The 7,967-nt window shown below is 38.6% G+C and overlaps 1 pseudogene; it reads right to left on the bottom strand.

Annotated features, from left to right (window-relative positions):
- Positions 1-6,023: 6,023 nt before the first annotated feature.
- LOC105864906 (succinate dehydrogenase assembly factor 3, mitochondrial pseudogene) lies at positions 6,024-6,407 on the bottom strand (annotated as a pseudogene).
- Between the last annotated feature and the right edge of the window lie 1,560 nt (positions 6,408-7,967).

Here is a 7,967-nt window from a genome sequence, read left to right as displayed (position 1 = left end):
GTTCCCCAGGAGGACACTAAAAAAGTGTCCTCTTCTTATAGATAATAGCTTCTTATAGATTATGAGCTAAAGAGTCGAAGACATTCTTACTTGTTCTGTGGACACCAATACCAAGAATATCAAATGGAAGCTTTAAAAGGTCACTTTGTATCACAAGTTCCATTTCAAAAGCATAGAGTTTTTCACTTGTAATAACCTAGGTTTTTCTGTGGCCCAGACAGTTTTAACTTTCTTTTTTATATCTGTTTTTTTTTTTATTTCTGGAAATTGGTTTTATTGGAGGTACCCAAGCTTAAATTTCTCCATTTGAAAGAAGAAGAAAACAATCAATTCAATAAAAGGCAGGAAGAGAGAATGAAAAAAAGCAAAGAAAAATCATAAAAACAAAGCACAGAATAATTTGATAGAAATAAGTCTAAATCCATTCATAGGCACAGAAAATATGAACATAATAAACTCATCAGTTAAAACACAAAGGTCTTAGATTGTATATGTTAAAGGAAAATAAAAATGGAGGTCACAGTGTATGCCCAAATCCAACTGTTCATATCCATGAACCAAAACTTAAGCCATCTTCATTTCCCCAAAACATTATCTCTATCATAAACACAAAATGTAAGCTTTATATCCTTGTTAGCATTATTCAGTTAACTTAAGCCAATCAGCTATAGACAAATACAGACAAATCAGCCTAAATAATTGGTTGCCCTAAAAAAAGTTAATGTATAACAGCCAATCATGAAAAAGTTCAAAGTACTTTCTCTTTTATGCTTTATAATCTGTGCTGTAACTGCAGTAAGGTGAGCTTCTTACTGCTGGTTCAAAGTCTCCTAGATTGTGCAATTAAATTTTTCCTGACGATAAACTTATACATTTTTCTTAACTTGATCTGATTTTTAAATTTAATTTAATTTATTTTTTAGAAGTGAGGTCTCCCTTTGTAGCACAGGGTGGATTTGAACTCCTGGGATCAAGCAACCCTCCTGCCTCAGTCTCCCAAGTAGCTGGGACTACAGGCAGGTGCCACTGCACCACGCTTTTGATTTTATTTTTGACATATGAAAAAGCAAAACAAAGCAGCTATTTACTGTTTCTAAGAAACCACCATTTCCAAGAGGAAATGAAAAAAAGATATACCTTAGTAAATATGAATCAAAAAATATGGTGTAATAATGTGTTTGTCAGAGTTCTCTAAAGAAACAGAACTAATAGAATGTGTATATATAGAAAGAGATTTACTATAAGGAATTGGCTCACATGATCATGGAAGCTGGCAATTCCAGAATGGGCCAGCAGGGTCAAGACCCAGGAGAGACTCAATGGTGTAGTTCCCATCAAAGGCTGAAGACCAGGGATAGCCAATGGCAGAGATCAAGGCCAGAATCAGTCTGCTAAAAAATTCCCTCTTCCTCTAAGAGGCCAGTCTTTTTGTCCTATTCAGGCCTTCAAGTGATTGAACAAGTACCTCTCACAATCTGCTTTACCCAAAGTTCACCCATTTAAATATTAATTTCATTCAAAAATACCTCAGAGTTGACATGTAAAATTAGCCATCAAAAATAATATTAATATCAGCAAAATAAATTTTAAAGCAAAAAACATTATGAGAGTCAAAGAGAGTCACCAGAAAGTTTATAATAGTCCCGAACCTATACCTAACAATGCATACCAAAAATAAAGCTATATTTGACAGAATTATAAGGGTAATCACACCACAGTACACAGATTTTTAACACTTTTATCTCTGAAACTGATAGTGCTAGCAGAAAATGATAGCTAAGGACATATAAGATTCAAAAAATTCAGTTACAAGCCTCATCCAAGGGCATGTGTGAACATTCGCTTCACTTGACAAAGAAGGAATACACATTCTTTTAAAGCACATATGTGACAGTTACAAAAACACAGAGTCATAGTACTGTGCTTCAGAACAGTGTCAATGAGGAGGCAACTAGGAAAATCATGACCAAAGCCAAGCTAGGTAGGATGAGAACCCCTAAGAATGCAGTAGACAGAGGCAGCTATGAAAGAAAAACAAAGAGGGCTGCGGGTCTGGAAGTAGCTCCAAGGAAGAGAGGGGACACATAAGCCAGTACAAAGAACCTGATATTGAATGACGAGATGCAGCCACGGGTCTCATTAAACCATATTCTCATTCAGTACCCATGCTACAGAATTTCTAAATCAAAGGGCAGGATTCTACATTTGTCCTGCTGGATTTCATCTTAATTATTGAGTTCAATATTATGACCCAAAAAGATCTTTTTGGATCCTGCATGTCTTAATCAAGTATTTGACATCTTTCTGTGCTGTATATCCTGTGCAGATTTGACAAGTTCCCTCTCTATATAGAGATTTAACTCACAGATAAAAATGCTGAAACAGAGAGGGCCAAAAACAAAACAAAAAAAAAATCAATGAAATTGCCACCTAAAACTTAACCCAGATTATCTTCAATTCATTAATGGGTTCTTTGTGGAGACTCTTTCATCATATATTAATATATTTGTCTATGTATTGAAAGCCATTTGAATGGTTGTGCACCTTTTAACCTATTCACCTCTGTGCATATAAGCCAAAGAAATAATCTGAAATAAAGACAATGATTTATAAATAAATATATTCATTTATTCATATGAAAGTATATATTAAATTCCTTCCATGGTCCAGGCACTATGCTAGTAAACAAAGACACAAGCATACTACCTATTTGGGTGGGAGGGGATAGAGATATTTCTTAAATAAAAATTTACAAATAATTATGTCCATGGATATATAATTACAATAGAGATAAGTGCTCTGAAAGAATGGAAAATCAGTCTGTGATAAACTGAGGACATCTAGAAAGGATTTCCAAGAAAACAGACACTTAATGTAAGAATCAAAAGATGAATAGGAGGTATCTAGGCAAAGGAGATAGGGTGACAAAGAATGTTGTCCATGGAGAGAATGGAATTTGCAAAGATCCTGTGGTGCATAGAATGCTCAAGGAACTAAAAAAAGTTGCCTTTTGGTTATGTCACTTAAAGTCAAGGAGTAAAAGGGAGTATTCTGTGAAATACAAGAGAGAAAACAGTCCATGCAGGGCTTTTGATGGCTATGATAGGACCTTTAGCATAAGAGCAGTAGAAGGTATTAAAGGATCTTATGTAAATGGGAGTAATATGATTGGATTTGTGTTTGGAGAAGAAATTCACTTCACCTCAAGTACAAAGAATGGGTTGGATTGGCAGTTGAACAGATAAAGAGAGACTTGTTTGTGGACTACTAGTTAGTCCAGGTAAGAGATGACTGTTGCATGGACAGCGTAGTGGCTCTGTAAGTAGAGAGAACTGGAGGGATTAAGAAATGTCTTTGAGGCAGGACGCAGTGGCTCACGCCTGTAATCCTAGCACTCTGGGAGGCCAAGGCGGGCGGATTGCTCAAGGTCAGGAGTTCGAAATCAGCCTGAGCAAGAGTGAGACCCCCGTCTCTACTATAAATAGAAAGAAATTAATTGGCCAACTAATATATAGAGAGAGAGAAAAAATTAGCCGGGCATGGTGGCGCATGCCTGTAGTCCCAGCTACTCGGGAGGCTGAGGCAGAAGGATTGCTGAGCCCAGGAGTTTGAGGTTGCTGTGAGCTAGGCTGACGCCATGGCACTCACTCTAGCCTGGGCAACAAAGTGAGACCCTGTCTCAAAAAAAAAAAAAAGAAATGTCTTTGTGAAAAAATTAGCAACACCTGATTATGGATTAGATATAGAAAATGAAAAAGAGAAAATGGCTTATGAAATTGCATGTATGATGGTATCATTCCCTGGAACAGAAAACACTGAGTAGAACCAGGATTGGAAGAGGAGATCGTGTCATGGAAAGTTTGAGGTGCCTTTGAGATATTGAAGTGGAAATGTCAAGCAGATGATTGAACAAACAAGGATATTCTGGACTTGAGATATATATTTGGAGATATAACTATAAAAATGGTGTTTGAAGCCTAAGGAGAGAGTATAAAATGGAAAAGAAAAAGGGTCCCTTGGCTGGGCATACTGGCTCATGCCTGTAATCCTAGCAGGATTGCTTGAGCTCAGGAGTTCAAGACCAGCCTGAGCAAGAGTGAGACCCCGTCTCAACTAAGAATAGAAAAATTAGCTGGGCCTCATGGCAAGCACCTATAGTCCCAGCTGCTCAGAAGGCTGAGGCAAGAGGTTCACTTGAGCCCAGAAGTTTGAGGTTGCAGTGAGCTACCAGAATGTCACTGCACTCTACCCAGGGTGACAAAGCAAGACTCTGTGTCTGAAAAAAAAAAAAAGAAGAAGAAGAAGCGTCACCTCATTGGAGACCAGTCCCTGTAGATTGACCTCCCAAAGGGAGTTAGCTTTCTGAAAGGCACAATAGTCAGACAGCCTATCCTAGTAAGGAACAGGCTATGCAAGAAAGAAGAGTAATAGGGAGGTAGCTAGAGTAGGATTGAGGTTGAGGGAAGATTTTGGGGTTTTTGTTTTGTTTTTTCAAGTTATTGGGATAGTTAAGGATTTTTTTTTTTTTTTTTTTGAGACAGAGTCTCACTCTGTTGCCCAGGCTAGAGCGCCATGGCATAGCCTAGCAACCTCAAATTCCTGGGCTCAAGCAATCCTACTGCCTCAGCCTCCCATGTAGCTAGAACTACAGGCATATGCCACCATGCCTGGCTAATTTTTTCTATATATTTTTAGTTGGCCAATTAATTTCTTTTTATTTTTAGTAGAGACAGAGTCTCACTCTTGATCAGGCTGGTCTCAAACTCCTCAGCTTAAACCATCCACCTGCCTCGGCTTCCCAGAGTGCTAGGATCACAGGCGTGAGCCACTGCTCCCTGCCAAGGATGTTTTGACTGCTCTGGTTGAGGCTTGAACATTTCGGAAAGAGAGAAATAATTGATGATGTAAGACCTAGAGCTCAAGAGCTTTGTAAATAAATAAGTTAGAACTGCATAAAAGCCCAACAGTAAGAAAATTGCTCAAAAATCTGTGGTATGTTTATATAATGCAATATTTTACAGCCATTAAAAATGGTGTATATCAGAAAAGGGCAGCTATGGGGTTGGAAAACTAAGTAACAAGGGCAAGGCATGAGAGGGAGACTTATCATTGTATATCCTTTTAGATCTTCATTGCTTAGTCACACTTGTAAAAATAAATAAAATAATTTTAAATAATTGGAAACAATGATAAATATGAAAAGTATTAATAGAGTGGGCATTGTGGTTGCCTCTAAAACATTCAGTCTTCTTATTTTTGGTAACAATCCCTATTTTTATTTTTTTTAGGTGGATGACTTTTTAAGTATTATTAAGAAATTTTCTACATAAAAGTAAAGAAAATAACAGCATGAAACACAATATACTCATCATCCAAATGATCTTGTTTTGGCAATATCCCCATTTACTCCCAACCTTAACAATGGGTTTCTTATTATAAATTCCAAACACCATAGCATTTCATCTGTAAACATTTCTTATGTATCTCTAAAAGATAACTCCAAAAATAATTACAGTACTATTATTATTGCAATTTATTACAATATGCAGAGAATGTTCAAATTTTCTCAATTGTCATAGACATTTTTAACAACTGGTTTATATGAATCAATCTTTTTTTTAACAATTACTTTGTTGGAATTCTACATCTATCATTATTATCAGGATATACTAACCTGATAAAGCTAAAGAAAAGCCAGGAGGCTAATGCTTGAACAAGCACAGCATTTTAAAAATTTACATATAAAAAAATCTCAGCAACATTCTGGAGGTCTATCCATTTTAGAGCCATTCTTTCATGTTTAGTCCAAAAATCGAATTCTACCCAAGTACTGTTATTCTGATAATGTCATAGAGTTCAACTGTCACCAGCAATCCTGATCCATATATTGCATTCATAACATCCAAAAATAAATGAATATTTTGTTAACATAGGCATTCTCAAAACTTAAATCATTTTAAAAACCAATGACAGTTTAAAAGGGGGGTTCTGAATTTTACATGCTGTGTTAAGCTTTATTTATTGCATAGACTAAAATTTTGGTTTTGTAGACTCAGGAATACTAAATTGCCTATTGGGTTTAGTAGCTTCTTGCATCAGCTCCTGCAACTGTCCAATCTGTTCATCACGAAAGTCATTAAGTTTTTCTTCTGGAAGGGAGATGCCAAAACATGCTTTCTCAGTTGAATTTTGTCTGTTTTCGTTAGGTTGTTGCCATAACACTGCTCCATACATCTCCCATTCCTGCAAGAAACTCTGGGCCTCCTCAGAACCAACAGCATTATGTCTCCTAAATTCATCCTTCACATACTGGTCGCCTAGGCTTTGAGGTCCAGGGGTAGAACCCGGTGCAGCTGCAAGATGAGCCTATACAAGGCCCAGACTTGGGAAATGTGCCACCCTGGCATTGCGCCACGCATGGACCTATATGAATCAATCTGAATAACACTCACATATTTTTTTTATTTCAGCATATTATGGGGATACAGACTTTAAGGTTTCAATAAAGGCCCATTTTCCCCCCTCCCCCCACAAATCTGAGTCTCCAGCATGACCATCCCCCAGATGGTGCACATCTCATTCATTATATATGTATATACCCGCCCTCCTCCCCCCTGCCCAATACTGTCCCGACCCGCGGGACCTTCTGTTACTCGTGGGGGTCAAGGGGGACCTTGCCTGAAAGAGATGGGCGAGAGAAAGGAACGAGACCAAGCAAATGGTTGTCAAGGTCTGCTTTACTTAGATTCTTAGTAGGTTTTATAAGCATACAGAAACAAGGAAGTAGAAACAAAAAATGCAGTGGGGTGACGGTGAGTCTTGGGTTTGGGCTAATCAGCCCCAATCAGTATCTTATCGGTATTGAGGTTTGTTTGTGACTGATGACCCAACCTCAACCTGGCAGGTGGTCGGAACAATTGCAGTTAGCACACCCTGGAGCATTCTGTGGTCAGCACATCATGGAATGCATTCTTCTCGGAGCTATAGCTGGAGGGTGGGGTGCTGTTTTTGTCCTAGGAATTTTCCAGGGCGAAGCCCGTGCTTAGGACGAGTCATAGGGGAGTTGAGGGTCTTTGAGGGTCCTTGCCTCCAACACTATACCCTATTACTGCAGTACCTATGTGACCACTTAGGTGCTGTTCAGTTAATACCAATTTGCTGGTGAGTATATGTGGTGCTTGTTTTTCCATTCTTGGGAAACTTCACTTAATAGTACGGGTTCCAGCTCTAACCAGGAAAATATAAGATGTGCTATATTGCCATTGCTTCTTAGAGCTGAATAGTACTCCATGGTATACACATACCACATTTTATTAATCCATTCTTGGATTGATGGGCACTTGAGCTGTTTCCACAGCCTTGCAATTATGAATTGTGCTGCTATAAACATTCGAGTGCAGGTGTCTTTTTTGTAGAGTGTCATTGGATCTTTTGGGTAGATGCCCAGCAATGGGATTGCTGGATCAAATGGTAGATTCAGGCCGGGCGCGGTGGCTCACGCCTGTAATCCTAGCTCTCTGGGAGGCCGAGGCGGGCGAATTGCTCGAGGTCCGGAGTTTGAAACCAGCCTGAGCAAGAGCGAGACCCCGTCTCTACCATAAATAGAAAGAAACTAATTGGCCAACTAATATATATAGAAAAAAGTAGCCGGGCATGGTGGCGCATGCCTGTAGTCCCAGCTACTCGGGAGGCTGAGGCAGAAGGATTGCTTGAGCCCAGGAGTTTGAGGTTGCTGTGAGCTAGGCTGACGCCACGGCACTCACTCTAGCCTGGGCAACAAAGCGAGACTCTGTCTCAAAAAAAAAAAAAAAAAAAAAAATGGTAGATTCACTTGTATCGCTTTAAGGTATCTCCATATTGCTTTCCACAGAGGTTGAACTAATTTGCAGTCCCACCAGCAGTGTAGGAGTATAGAATTTTTTTATTTCCATCTTGATTTCTTCATTTATGAAGTAATCATTTAGTAG

This window comes from Microcebus murinus, chromosome 5 (assembly GCF_040939455.1).
Source record: "Microcebus murinus isolate Inina chromosome 5, M.murinus_Inina_mat1.0, whole genome shotgun sequence".
Classification (NCBI taxonomy): Eukaryota; Metazoa; Chordata; class Mammalia; order Primates; family Cheirogaleidae; genus Microcebus; species Microcebus murinus.
The sequence above is the reverse complement of the archived record's forward strand: the minus strand, read 5'-3'. Positions and strand labels throughout refer to the sequence as shown.